Source organism: Falco punctatus (genome assembly GCF_963210335.1).
Source record: "Falco punctatus genome assembly, chromosome: 8".
Lineage (NCBI taxonomy): Eukaryota > Metazoa > Chordata > Aves > Falconiformes > Falconidae > Falco > Falco punctatus.
In genome coordinates this window covers 11,560,797-11,574,039 of record NC_137588.1, presented here as the reverse complement: position 1 = coordinate 11,574,039, position 13,243 = coordinate 11,560,797, and the positions used below count along the sequence as shown (strand labels likewise).

At 43.9% G+C, this 13,243-nt stretch overlaps 1 protein-coding gene across 37 annotated transcripts in view; it reads left to right on the top strand.

Moving 5' to 3' along the window:
- The window catches only part of MAP2 (microtubule associated protein 2), a 242,159-nt gene that overhangs the window by 91,315 nt on the left and 137,601 nt on the right, over positions 1 to 13,243 (top strand). For 27 of the 37 annotated variants that reach the window (XM_080398375.1, XM_080398365.1, XM_080398364.1 and 24 more), the window contains one exon: positions 12,661 to 12,726. The exons of 5 other annotated variants lie outside the window; for them this stretch is intronic. The gene's annotated coding sequence lies outside the window, so the exon portion shown is untranslated. 5 more of the 37 variants (XM_080398347.1, XM_080398377.1, XM_080398346.1 and 2 more) reach the window with 3 other exon arrangements.

Sequence of the window (13,243 nt, the reverse complement as noted above, 5' to 3'; positions counted from 1 at the left end):
AGTCTACATGTTAGAGATCCCCAACAGCTAAATAAGATAATGCAACCCCCTGCCCCTGTCCCCATAAAACTGGGTTCTGTCCATTCTGCTTCTGTGTCTCCATGTGTGTACCTGCAGCGTACAGCCAAGAACAGGCACTGCAGGGTCTGTCCTGCCACACTTACCTGGGTTGAGTAGCTGTTACAGCTCGTCACCCTGCTGATTGCAGCGGGGATATTCAGAGGACAGCAGAAGGTGACTTGAGCAAAGCTAGCAGACCAGAAAATGCAATCGTTGTGTGGAGTTGGGAAGAAGTCCTCTGGTTGTGAAGGGTTGCAGGAGGGCCACCCTACTCCTTTTTTCAGGGCTTTTTTCAGGTGGGGCTGCAGACAGGTTGTGCTGTGTTGTGTTGCCCTGTTGCATTTTCTATCTTAACTTCTTGCGGAGTGGAGTTGTTTCCCATCGACTTAGCTGTGGTGAGCAATGAAGCTAGAGTGTAAATCTGAAAATGCCTTTGTGGTTTGCATGACCATGTTCACGGGGCTTGGAAAGGTTTGCAAGAGTAGCTTTTTGAGTGAATATATCAATAGTTAATTTGGACTTGGTTACCCTTGACAGTCAGAGCTTTAGGTTCATGACGGGTTGCTAGTAGTCCTCTCTGTGCATGCTGTGGAGTTGTGGGTTAGTTTCTTTGTTTGCTGTGGGGTTTTTTTGCCCCCCATTCCCTCCTCCTAGGAAATTTATTTAATCTCATCTTTTCTGTACTGTTTTTGAAGATGTAGCTTTTTATTCTTTATGATGAAAACAATGCATTTCAGTCTTACTGAATACTTTTCTCCCAAAATATGGCAGTGAGCCAGTAAAATTAACGTGTCCTTTGTTCGTCTCTGTGCACAGTTTGGTTGCTCAGAAACTGTCTTGTGCAAAACTCAAGGCTTTGAACCAGAGGCAGGCATTGAGTGTGTGTGACTCCACTGCTGGTGGCCTTCAAAAGGTATCAGTGGAAATTCCTCAGTGCAAGATTCAGCTCCTAAGAAGTGATACCCTCCTTTCTTTTTTTGGTTGATTTTTTTGCTAGTAATGTTGGTCCTGACTTGGTCTGTAGGGCCAACTTCCAAAAGCAATGAAAGCCCAAGCTCCCATCAACTATGTACAGAGAATCATCAGAGTTAAGAAAAGTTTAGAAAGCTGGATGCTTGTTAATATTCATCCTTAAATAAATTATGAGGCTAAAAAATGTAAACAAGTGACACTTTATATTTTGCTACAGCAGTCTCCTATCCTTGTTTAATATTGTTAGTGGAGAGCTTGTGTCCGAAAGGGTGTTCAGTGACACCATCAGTTGAATAAGGTCTTTTAGATGGGTCTGTCTGCATTAGTAATGAGAATGCTTGCTCTCATTTTACAAAGGAACTATTTCTTTTAAATATAACCCCCTCCTTCCCAGCCCCACCCCCGCCAAGATACCATCATCAGAGTTCTCATTACAGCCCTCTTTCATCCCTTTATTTAATGTTGGCTGAAAATGCCTTTGTCTTCAAGTTCCTTCAATTATTAATGATTCCGTTGTATTCTTTTTGCCAATTGGTGCAGAGAGAACCTTGGAGCAAATGTGTATTAGTTATTCCATTTATTCTCTCCTCTTCATTCCTTCTGCGGTCTTTCTTAATAGTGTTGCTCTCCTGGTTTTTCACTCGCAGGTTCCGCATCATTGCTTGGGTTTTTTGCTCAAATATAAGAGCTGTTGTGTCCCAAAGACTGGCTTTGATTCTGAAACCTTTTAAAAAGAGGTAAGGAGCCTTCTTGCAAATGCTAGGAGCATCTGTGTTTTTCAGTCTCTACTTTGACATTTGTAAGTGGATAGACACCTTCATCTGAACCAATCCCACTCTGTGGACCAGCTGGAAGTCTGGGAGATGGCAGGTCGCAGACCTAGCAAAATGTTGCTCCCAGACCCTAATGTATGATCTCAATGGCACTGTGGATAGACAAGGGCCAGCCTTGGTGCCCTCCCCAATCCATTGAGGTGCTCCAGCAGCAGAGGGTAGCAGGAGATGGGATTCACGTGGAAGAGCTTAGGCCTTGTCACACTTGCCTTGTCCTCTGAGAGACCAATTTAACGTAGCGGGAGCAATGTTGGTGCAGTGCCGTGCTCCCCTTGGCATGCCTTTTCCAGCCCCGGTGTCCTTGGAGCTGTAGGCTTTGTGGCTCTCCGAATGCTAATGGCAGGTTGGGTCTGTGGCTGAAATCCCCCGCACCATGGCTGGTGCAGATTAGAAAGGTGTGGAGGGAGCAGTGTTGGTGCAGTGCCGTGCTCTGCACTGGGGATCCTGATCTGGCTTCTCGGGAAGCCTGTTGAAGTATGGCCAAAAGGCAATATGAGTCAGTCCTGTGTCCCAGGTGAATTTTGCGGGGGGCTGTACCAGTTGCCCAGTCTGTGCACAGTTGCATGGTTGTAGAAACCATGTGCCTGTAGAACAGGACAACAGGATCCTTATTCACTCCGAGGAGGATGCCAGCATGTCTAGGCACTGTCCTTGATGCTTTTTTTATAAAAATAATAAATAAATACATTTTGAACTTCCTCAGTAGCTGTTTTTTTTTTTTTTTTTAAATACCACATCAAAAAATCATCTTTGCTTTTAATTAGCTCAGTGAATTCCTTTATCCACACACTCCCACACCCCACACGCACCCCCCTCTCCCCCGTTGTTTTAGAATGTAATTGCTTGCTTGCGTTATCTTCACAAATTAGATACCCTGGAAGATTTTTGTTACTGTTTGGTATTCTGTACTTCAGAGAAACCTATCTGAAAACATGTGCTTTACAAGGAAAGATTAGAAGAATGTTTTCCCAAACTCCCTTTTGCTTGTGTCTGGACTCTCCCCAGTTTGCCAATATCTTTCTTACTGTGCAAACCCCAAATTTTGGCACTTCGCCAGCTGAGACATCACCACCAACAAAGAAAAAGGAATAATTATCCCAGTGTTTTAGGGACAGCATCCCCATTAGGATAAATAAAACTGATTTCTTTTTTTTTTTTTTTCCCCACAGTAAGCCTTTTCCTGCCAAGCTACTGCCTAGCTACTTCTGATTTGTCTAGTTACGTGTTTGAGGCCTCGTCTCTCAATATGCTGTTCAGTCCGTTTCTTTTAGATTTGGGAGATGCTCTGCAGTATGCTGCAATGATCTTCATTTTCAAAGATTCTTTCCGAAGCGTGACAGGCTCATCTCATCTTGGGGTCAAACCCAAATTCTATAAATGCAGAATCGGGAGGCAATGAGGTTAATTTGTTGGGATTTGTTACTGACAAACTCATACTGTCAGTAGTATTTTTTAGCCACGGTCTTGTCCTGTAGGTGCTTGTAAACTACTTTTTTGTTTAGTTTTTCCAAAATCTTTGCAAGGATGAGGCTTAACTGACTGGTTTGTAGTTTCCCACAGCTTCCTTTCAAGAGGGAGTGTGACATTTTATCTTCTCTGGGATCTGTTGTGAAACCTTAAGTACTCGTCTTGAGTCAGGGAGGATTCACAAAATTTTCTGATGTATCTATCTTGTTTTGAGTGTTTCTGAAGCTGCTTTTTCCTATTCTGACCTGAGGTTCTGCTTCTTTTTAAAATTAATTGTATGCAGTATTTGCTCACTGTTGATCTTACTTGTGAAAATTGAGGCGAATGCTGAATATGTTGAATCATACCCTTCTGTGCATCATTTTTGCTGTGCCTCTCTGCTGAACCGTGACTTGCCCTGTCTGCTTTTCAGATCGTATTGAATTTTTCTAGTTGCCTTTTATGCCTTTCTAATTGTAATTCATTTTATTCTTTCGCTTTTCGGATTATATTCCTGTGCTTTTGCTGTCCCTTAGTTACACAATGTTTGTCTTTGTTTTTGGTAAGATTTTTATTTGAGCATTCAGGCTCTTAAAAAGCGCAGCATATTCTTCCTCTGTACTGGTAAGCGTTGTTAAAGCTGCTAAACTCTCTTATTTCTGTCTTTCCTTCCTGGTTCTGTGTACCTTGGGAGCCTTACACAGAACATAAACCCTTATCTTTTGAGCTGTCCATGCTTTCTTCTGTTACCCTCCAGTCTGAATGGAAATCTTCCAAAAAACCAAGATGGGATGGTAAAAGAGCCGAGAGTGGCAATTTCTCTCTCTGCCTTCCCTCCTTTTAGCTCCAAATCATATTTTCATCAGTGCTGCAGCATTGCTGTGGGATCACTCCTCTGCTGAACGGTACCATCCTTTGAATACAGTATAAACCAGTGTCTGGATGGTTTGAAGTAGCAAGAATTCCTGTGGCACTTGTCAAAACAGCAGGGCAAGTTCCCTGAGTTACTGGCAGTGCTGCCATTTGGGCCTGTTGTCTAAAATGCCATTGATCAAAGTACTACTTTATCTAAAAGAAGGTCATGTCCCTTGAGGTATATCAGATAAGTTCCAAGGTCCTTCATTTATCTGGAATTCCATTTTGCCTAATGACTTTCTTGTTTTCCACCCCATTCTGATAAACCAGATGTGACTATAATCACGTTACACCTCCCCAAAGTCTCCCTGGTGATGGCGATTGGATGTGGCACTCTTTGCTTCATACCCTGAGCTCATGGGCAGTGTGACCAAGTGCTGTTGAACAGCTGCTGCTTTTCACCCTTGAGGGAACTATCTGGTAGAGATGAGGGAAGTAATTCTCATGTACAAAGAGCTTTAAAATATTTCTGGACAGTACTGTGACACCAGGGTGAATGAAACCTATGTTTAAGTTACCCAATCCAAGTGCCCGGTCATTAAACCCATTTTAGTCTTGACATAGCAACTGCTGTGGGCTTGGTGGAGCTGTGACTGACTTAAATGTGTGTAAGCAAAGAGGGAATTAGGATCATTGTTAACCACAGGAAATCTGCTTTTATGGTGATGAAAACAAGAATCAATCACAAGGAGCTAATGAAGTAGCCTGCAGTATCTGCTATGTGCATTTCACAGTAAATGCAACAGTCCAAGTCCATTAAGAAGCCCTTTGCAGCAGGGTCCTCTGCAAAGAGGGTATCTGTAACATGCAGCGCACATGCTGCCAGCCCTCTTTGCCTTTATCTGAAGTGCTTCAAGAGTGTGTGTGAAATACAACTTCTGATCCCAGTGCACCAAAGTCAAGGAAGGGCTTCTGGCGTTTGTAGCTGGGCTTTGTCTTAGAGGTCAAAGTGGCTGTTAATTAAGGTTGGCTTTACTGGCAATCTGCAGTCTGGGAGGGACAGCTATTGGACATGCTCAGCTCCATGCAAAGGGCCTGGATGCCCGTGCGAAGAGGGAATAAGCTGTTGCATCATGCTGGCACAGCGTCACATCTGCAGCCATGTGGGTCAGGCTGACTGGTCGGCGGCATTCTCATTAGGCGGCTTTCATGGTCCCTCCATAGCGAGGACAGAGCTGCTTTCCTCCTGCCCCGCTCGGCAGCTGGTTGCTTTTCCATGGGTTTCTGCCTGACTGCCTTTGTTACATAAAGCGCTGCTAAGTGAGAAGCTGTTCAAACCGATTCTGCTACATGTTACTACACGTTACTGCAATTTCCATTGCCTGTCTGGTTGGTTTTGCTGTCAAGGAAAAGCAGTGAGTTATTAGGGCTAACCAACATTTTAAAAAAAATTCTTGAAGGAAAGTGCAGACATGGGAGAAAATAACTATCTGGCAGCTTTTAGGAAGACAGTACTTAGCTGCTAGGGAAGATATCTCTGGGGAAAAAAGAAGTTTGATCTTTAAATTGACTTATGAAAATGAAGGAGCAAATACCCTTCCTCTGAAAGGAGTCACAGGTGGAGGGGGACCCACTTCAGGAAACCTGTATTTTCAATACTACATTTCAGTAGGTGCTAGTGTCCCATGGACTGAAACAGAACTTCACCATTTGCTTACACATTATCCTAAATACAAACGGGATTGAAATGGAGATACTGCCCCAAACCTATGATTAGACAAAATGGATAAGCTTCTGTATTTTATATTGCAGTTATTGCTTCATATATGTTTAAGGCTGTGCCAGCTCAGAGTTTATTTTTCAATTGTATGTCATGCAAAATTTGATTCAACAAATGATTCATGAATTTAAAGTCTTTTATTTATAAATTTAATATAGATTAATAACTAAAGGTTCTGTTATGAGGTATGACATGACAGTTGATTGAAAAACATTAGGTTACATAGTTAAGTGAAGTACAAACTGGCATTTGAATAAATTCTGTCTCTGTAGCTGTGATATTTTATTGTAAGCAAGTTTTTGTCTTGATTCATCACCCCACTGGTAGGCCAGGAGAGCGAAAAGATGAGAAGTGGTAGGGTTTGTATGTGCAGTATTTTTTTAGTCATAAGCGATGTGATAGGATGGAGAAACACTCAGTGTGTCTCTAAGATGCACATGGTATGACAGACTGTTGTGTGGACCCCCGCCAGGCCAAGGGCTGTGTGTACTCAAGGGCTACCAAGAACACCTGTGGCTAGGTTGAGGTTAAGGCTGGGGTTGAGCTGGATGGTATCAACTGTTACGTGCTCTCAGGAGTGTCTCAGTCTAGCCAGAGGTGTCATGGGAAAGTTGACCGTGGTTTTCAGCATTAACTGTTGGGTTTGGATCCTGCAGCTTTAGGAGCCTGGTTTAAGCATCTCTCAGAAGCAGGAATTTATGTTGGGCAATTGCTTTCCTTTTGTCTGCAAGCAGAGCACGAAGGGCAGAATTGCCTTTAAGGACAGGATGAAGCTGTGGGGGAAGGACTAACACAGGCAAGCGGAATAAGTAACAGGATGCTCAACAGACGTCATGCAGTCCATGCTGTTCACGCTTTTGACTTCTCTGTGTCCTTTATCTGTTAGGGGAAGCAAGGCTTGTGAGGAGGAAGTATCAGAAAGAGGGAGGTAAAGGAAGGATGCATGAAAAAGAGAGGGCAGTGATGGAAGCAAAAGGGGAAGGGTGGAGACAGTGTAACGGGAGGAGCCAGAATGAAACCTTGTTATCGAGAGCTGGGAAGAGGCTTTTGGGGCAAAGAGCCAAGCAGTGGCAAGGGGGATTTTGAGAACTGGAATTACAAAAAGTGGTTGGTTACCTTGTAACAGTCAAGGCAACACCACAAGCACTGTTTTTACCTATATCAATCTATCTTTGCCTTTTTCTGACACCCTTAACTCTTAATTTTCATTCAGCTTCTGAGTGTGACAAAACCTCATCTTTGCATTTAACTTGGGGATGGCCATGAATCCTGAGTCTCTTGCAGGCTTACAAGACTCATTGCTTGTGGTGGCCACAGCAGGAGCTGCCTCCATCTCTTGTTGGCACGTGAGGGAGGGTTTGTAGGAAAAACAGGTAGACCATAGGGTTAATTATAATTTGTGTTTTGACTGGTGTGTGCACCAGCACTGCTCTGATAAGAGCAGATACTATTCCCTGAAAACTTGCCTTCTGTTACAACCTTAGCTCGTTGTGGCTATAACGCTACGGGTACTACTTTATGTGGTAACGCAAAACTGCAGTTTAGCTTCCTGCAGGAAGTGGAATGAAAGACGAAATTAAAACGGAAATGGAGAATAAACCCACCTCTTCACCTACATGTTTTAAACAGTAACAAATCTATTGTAGACACACCAGTGGCTCGGTACTGTCAGACACTGGCACTCCAGAAGCAACAGGCTGAACGAGTGGTGAGACAGGACTATTCCCTTCTGTGTGCAGTAGCCAGGGCAGAGGTGGTGGTTTATTATGGGGTTATACAAAAGTTTGCATTGGAGCTGTTACTAGTAACTATACCACATCAATGTACAAGGTTTGGGGCTAACAAACACCTTTTTTGAATTTTTCTTCCATAGTCTTTTGTTCTCACTGGCCTGTAAACCAGAAACCAAGGATCTCCTAAGAAAGCCCAAGAACACATTTGTCTAGTAGCTTCAAAGTGTTCTGTGCAGAATTAGTTGTTTTGAAAAGCAAGCCTGCGAGGATTTCAATTATCTACATCTTCCAGCTTGATTTCCGTGACATGCTGGCACAGAGTGAAATGGAAATAGGAGATCCCTTTCTAGGTATTGCTCATATCTATTATTTAGTTGAAGAGAGTCAGCTTGGAATTCACAAAAGAGAGATCATGCCTGAAAATATGTGTCTGACAGGTTTAAAACTAATAAGCTGAGGTAGGGGAAAGAGAGGATGTAATTTCCCTGGATTTTGAAGGCTTGTTTATATAACCATGCTGCACAGAAGCCCATGTGGTGTTAATTGCTGGGTTAGTGGGTGCATGAGGGCTGGCTGTGGTACTCGGTGTGAAGGGATGCCTTCGCATGGATGCTGGGAAAGGGCAATGTCACCTGTATGGGCCTATTTTATTTGTAGCCTGGGAGAAAGGACAGGTAAGTCCTGTAAAGATGTTGAAATCTGCTGTGGATACAAAGCAGGGGCACTGCTGTTGTAAAGCAAAAAGTGCAGCTGAAAAGGCTTTGGAGGGGCTGGCTGCATGAGGGAGGTACATCAGCTCTTGTATGCTTGTCTTCGGGCGGGGGGGGGGGGAGACTACAAACAAAACCAGGCCCCCTCTGCATCCCACATCTTTCTAACCTGCCTTGAAATCCTTTGCCCCTTGTTACCCACAGAAGCTGCTAACTCAGCCTGCAGCTTTTCCTAACTCCTCCCCATCCTTCAACCTCTCAATTATCAGTAACCATAGAGATACAGATGGTGACTCCAGCCTCAGCCTTCCTCACCGTGTAGCTCTAGTGAAAAAGCTAGTATGCTATATTGCATGTGTTTTTTCAGAATTAATTAATGCTCTTCTGTTGTCATGTGTGCTCCCCCTACAAGGAAGGAAAAAAAAAAAAAAATCAAGGCTGTCCCTCAAATGGCTGGTAAAATAGGATAGTCTGATGTTTATTACTACTGCAGAACAACAGGCAATATTTACAAAGTCAAGTGAAGGATCCATCTCTTCTCAACCTCTCCAGCAGACAAACGTCCCCAGCACAGTTATAACTGGTAAGACAGTAGTGAATAAAATTAAAATCTCTTGTTCCAGGGCTGTTTTTACCAGAGTGGTGCAGTTTCTGTTCAGTAGACTTACTCTTCTTAATCTAAATCACTGATGATGTTGGATGCTATTTTAGGCATTGCATAAAATGTTCACCCAGTCTTTGCTAAAAAAGAAGCAGGCAACCCCCAAGTCCTTTGTTAAAGGGATGTAAGATTTCAACAGTGATTTGAGTGGAAAGATCTTAGACGGAGGTTCTTGGAGGGTCTTCCAGCTCGGCTTGATAACAGAGGTTGTGTGTGACCTTGAGCAAGCCCAAGCCCCTTAATCGTTCTTTTTTTATATTATCCTGAAAATTAGTAGAATGCTACCGGTATTCCCTTTTGTATTTTGACTCTTCTAAGTATTCTGTTCTAACAGAAGCAGTCTCCTGTTTTGCCCAGCACCTTGCAAAGAGGGATCCAGTATGCAGCTGGATTTTCTAAGCTCTCCTACAGTGCAGAAACAGAGTGGACTATCTTCCATCTGTCAGAATTTAAGAGAAAAACTCACCTGAACATGCAAGATCTTTTGGAGTTTAGACCAGGCTTCAGTCACAGTCTCACCACCTCCTTTACTGAGACTGTAAATGTCTTTATTCCTTTTTGCGAGGTGCGGTGCTGAAAATGCATGCTATGTAGCATGAGTTCACAACTTAAAATGTTTCCAGGACCTTGACTTGTCAACTTACAAATGTTTGTGTATTTCTTTTTGCTCACAAGTGTTCTTGTTTCACTGTCTTGGGGCGCATTAATTTTATGTGATGAGTTTGCTTTGTGACTGATCCCGCTTTCCTGGCTGAGCCAGGAAAACCTGACATTAAGTCTCAGGCGGTGCTGAGTGTTCTCTGTGTTCCAGCATCTACCTGAATTACGCTCTTCATCCCTGTCTCCTCCCTTTTTGTCTTGTCAGAAATGCTTTTATCGGAATATGAAAAGACATATTGCACGGCACCCAGAACAAACTTGATTACTAAGATTATGTCTTATTTGCAGTATCTGGTGATGAAACCATTTGCCATGGGCTGTTCTGGCAGATTGGGTCCCCGTAAATGCTTGTATTGGTAGGGTGAGGGTGATTTGGGTGGCTGGTTTGAGATTCAGCTATGGGCTCTAGCACATAGGGGACAGCCTGGCAATATGATCAATCCCTTGTGAACCACATAAGGTCTGTCAGGAACATCTGAGAGCAACTGCAGGACAGTTTTCAGGACTTCTTGCCCCCTCTACCATCCCAACCCCATGGTGGTGTTTCTGGGACCTCCCAGAGCTTCTGGTTGCTTTGGGGAAAGAGTGGCTGGTGGAGGGGAGCTGTAGAGGGGAAGTGAGGGAGGGATGGTAGCAATGCTGTGAATAAGCACCAACTGTTAAATGGTGGAGGTGAGGAAGACGAGGGCAGGATTAGAGTTTCCTTGGTTTCTGCAGAGGATGAGCTCTGCAGTGGGAGGTTTGGCAGCAGCAGGCACCCCTTCCGATGAGTCACAGGAGGCTTTCTCAGAGGAAAGGTCTAAGAATTGTGATAGTGCTGCTCTTGCTTGTTTTTTCCATTCCTTCTGAAGGCCTTTTTGCTGCCATGCAGCACCTCTTCCACCGTTATCTTTGTCCCATACCAGCTGTCTATGGGGGCTCCATTACTTGGTTTCCTCATCCTCCTCACTGCTGTGGTGGTTTAGAGAGTGAGGGGAAAGCTGGCAGGTCAGTACAGATGCTTTTAAGGCACTAGGATCTGTTTATAGCAGCGAGGGTGGAACTTCTGGTTGATGCAAAGTTTGATGGATGTGTGAAAAGTCATGTTGTCGTAGTTGTGGAGGAAGGCAGGAAGGAATTGATTCCCTTTGCAGCCCTCTACCCCCGGAGTTTTGGTAGAGAAGCTCTGGAAATCCATTGGAGATTTATTACTCCTTCCCGTAAGCTCATTATCCCTCTCAAAGGTAGATGGGGTTTGTTGGGCCTCTCCCAACCTTCATGTTGGGGAGATGTGTCCTTTTCTTGTTGACATCCTGCCCTCTCAAGGGTTCTGCTGTCACAGGGACTGAGAAACGCCAGCTTGCTGTTGGGAAGTGGATCTGTTCGGCTTGTGTGTCGTGACTGCGGAGACTCAGTCCTTCAGAGTGTGGTTGGGTTCGCTGGTTTCTGTTGACTGCTCCTTTGCTGCTTGCGCTGTTTCATTACAGACTTACAGAGCTCAATACAAACCAGTTCATCTTTCAACTGTTTCTCTCACTCTGTCGTTTTAAAAAATGACTTCATGTTCCTCTATCCCTTCTCTGCTGCCCCTCCCCAGTCGTGCTGTGTCTCCTCCCAAAACACTGGGTGATTTCCCAATTTGCAGGTCCCTGGTCCTGCTCAGGTTAACGTTGTTGTGGGGAAAGCCTTGGAACAGGGAGGCGAGATCAAGGCAGACTTGTTGGCTGCACGGGGGCAGTAAAACCAGACTCCTCACAGCAACTCGCCTGTGAGCTGAACCGTGCAGTGAGCCTTGTTCCTTTGTTGTGTTAGTCCTGAAGGGTCCCTGCTTGTCCCTACAGGCCTGCAGCACTTCTGCATTTTCCATGGTTTTATTTTCCGTTGGTGTGAATAAGCAAATGCAAGGCTCAAATGACAGCATAGACGAGTTGGTTCCAACATGTGAACAGAAGTGCTAGATAGAAAAAATAAAGGGGGAGAGTGAATCGCCCTGCTAATCCGTAATGCAGAAAATGCTAAATCCCTCAAGACCTCCTTTTCAGCATGTACCGTCCGTAAAACCTGTTTAGGATTTGGATCGGCATCACAGTGGAAACCGGGTGCGCTGCTGTCTCTGTGCAGTGCGTGCCTGTGTGTGTTTGGCAGCAGCACAAAAGAAACCAGTTGATGATATTCATAGGATTAAAGGCCTGATTCCTGGGGACACACTTGGTTGGATGCAATTAAAATGCCTGTCAGGCATTTGTTACCAGCAACCCCTTGACAAACTGCTTCAGCAGCCGCGAGGTGCAGCATCCTATTGTAAGTGGATGATGGCGGAGCCGGCTGGTTTGTCATCATTCTCGAAATTTCTGTGGCCAGTGAACTCCCTCTTCCTCTCCCACTCACCCTCTTTTCCTTTTCACCACTGCGGGGACTTCTTCTAATTTGCAGTTTTCCTTTTCCTGACCTACACATGGTAGATACAAGCTGGTGGCTTGCAGACTGCGTCTGTCTGGAGATAGGCAGCGAGCCGATGGATAACAACACTCCGGGAGAATGATTGTGCAGCAGTTATTTAAGGATAGGCTTTTGTGGTATGGCAGCGTATGAGCTGGTAATAATTTTCTTTTTAAAATGTCAGCTTTCTTTGCTTCTTGAGGATTTGAAAGAGTTACACCTTTATGCTGTAGCTGTTTGGATTTAGTCTGCTGTAAATTAAATTCTGTAGCGGTGCACACTGGATGAATTAAAATGTATAGGTAATAAACTTCTGTGGTTTTGTTTATAAATATATTTGATGCATACATATTATATATCATATGCACTCACACCTTCATATACACATACTTGTATGGATATGTTTATGCATCTATGTCTCTGTGTAATAGAAAAAACCCTGCTTTTCTCATAGCTGAAAACTCTTTTTCAGCAAAAATTAAGTATTTTCAGTTCCCCCACCCCCCAACACTTTTTTGTTTTATATTAACAGATTCTCCGGTATATAGTCTTGAACGTGACGCACTGATTGGAATCTGCTTATTCACAGATTGAAAAGGTAGGACACCTCTGTATTTGGACATGATTTTGAGAATGTGGGAATGAATGTGATACAGGGTGTGGACTGTTGTTTGGGTTTTGTTTCTTTTGATTTTACTTAAACAATAGTAGTTATTCTTTATTTTGTCAAACTCTGTTGTGTTGCAGCTTTGCATATATTTTTAAATTGTTTTGGCAGGTACTGTGAAGTAATTTTTGATGTGCATGCATATGCTGCAGCTATTTAATTAGTCCTTCCAGCTGCAGCTACTAAAGAGCGAGAGACAAACCTGGGTGCTTGTCTATTGTCTTGGGTTAGTACAACAAGGGTGCAAAACTGGCTTCTGTCATATCAGACGTGGGGTTGTCTGAACATTGATTTTAGCATCAGCAAGAACAGGGTTAAACTCATTGCCTTGCTCAGAGCAGGTACAGTCTATCAGGGCACAAAGCATAGTGGTGGTTTCATGCTGTATTGCTTTCATGGAGGAGGGAAACTTCTTTTAACTTGTTCGCTGCTGCCGAGAGCTGCATGT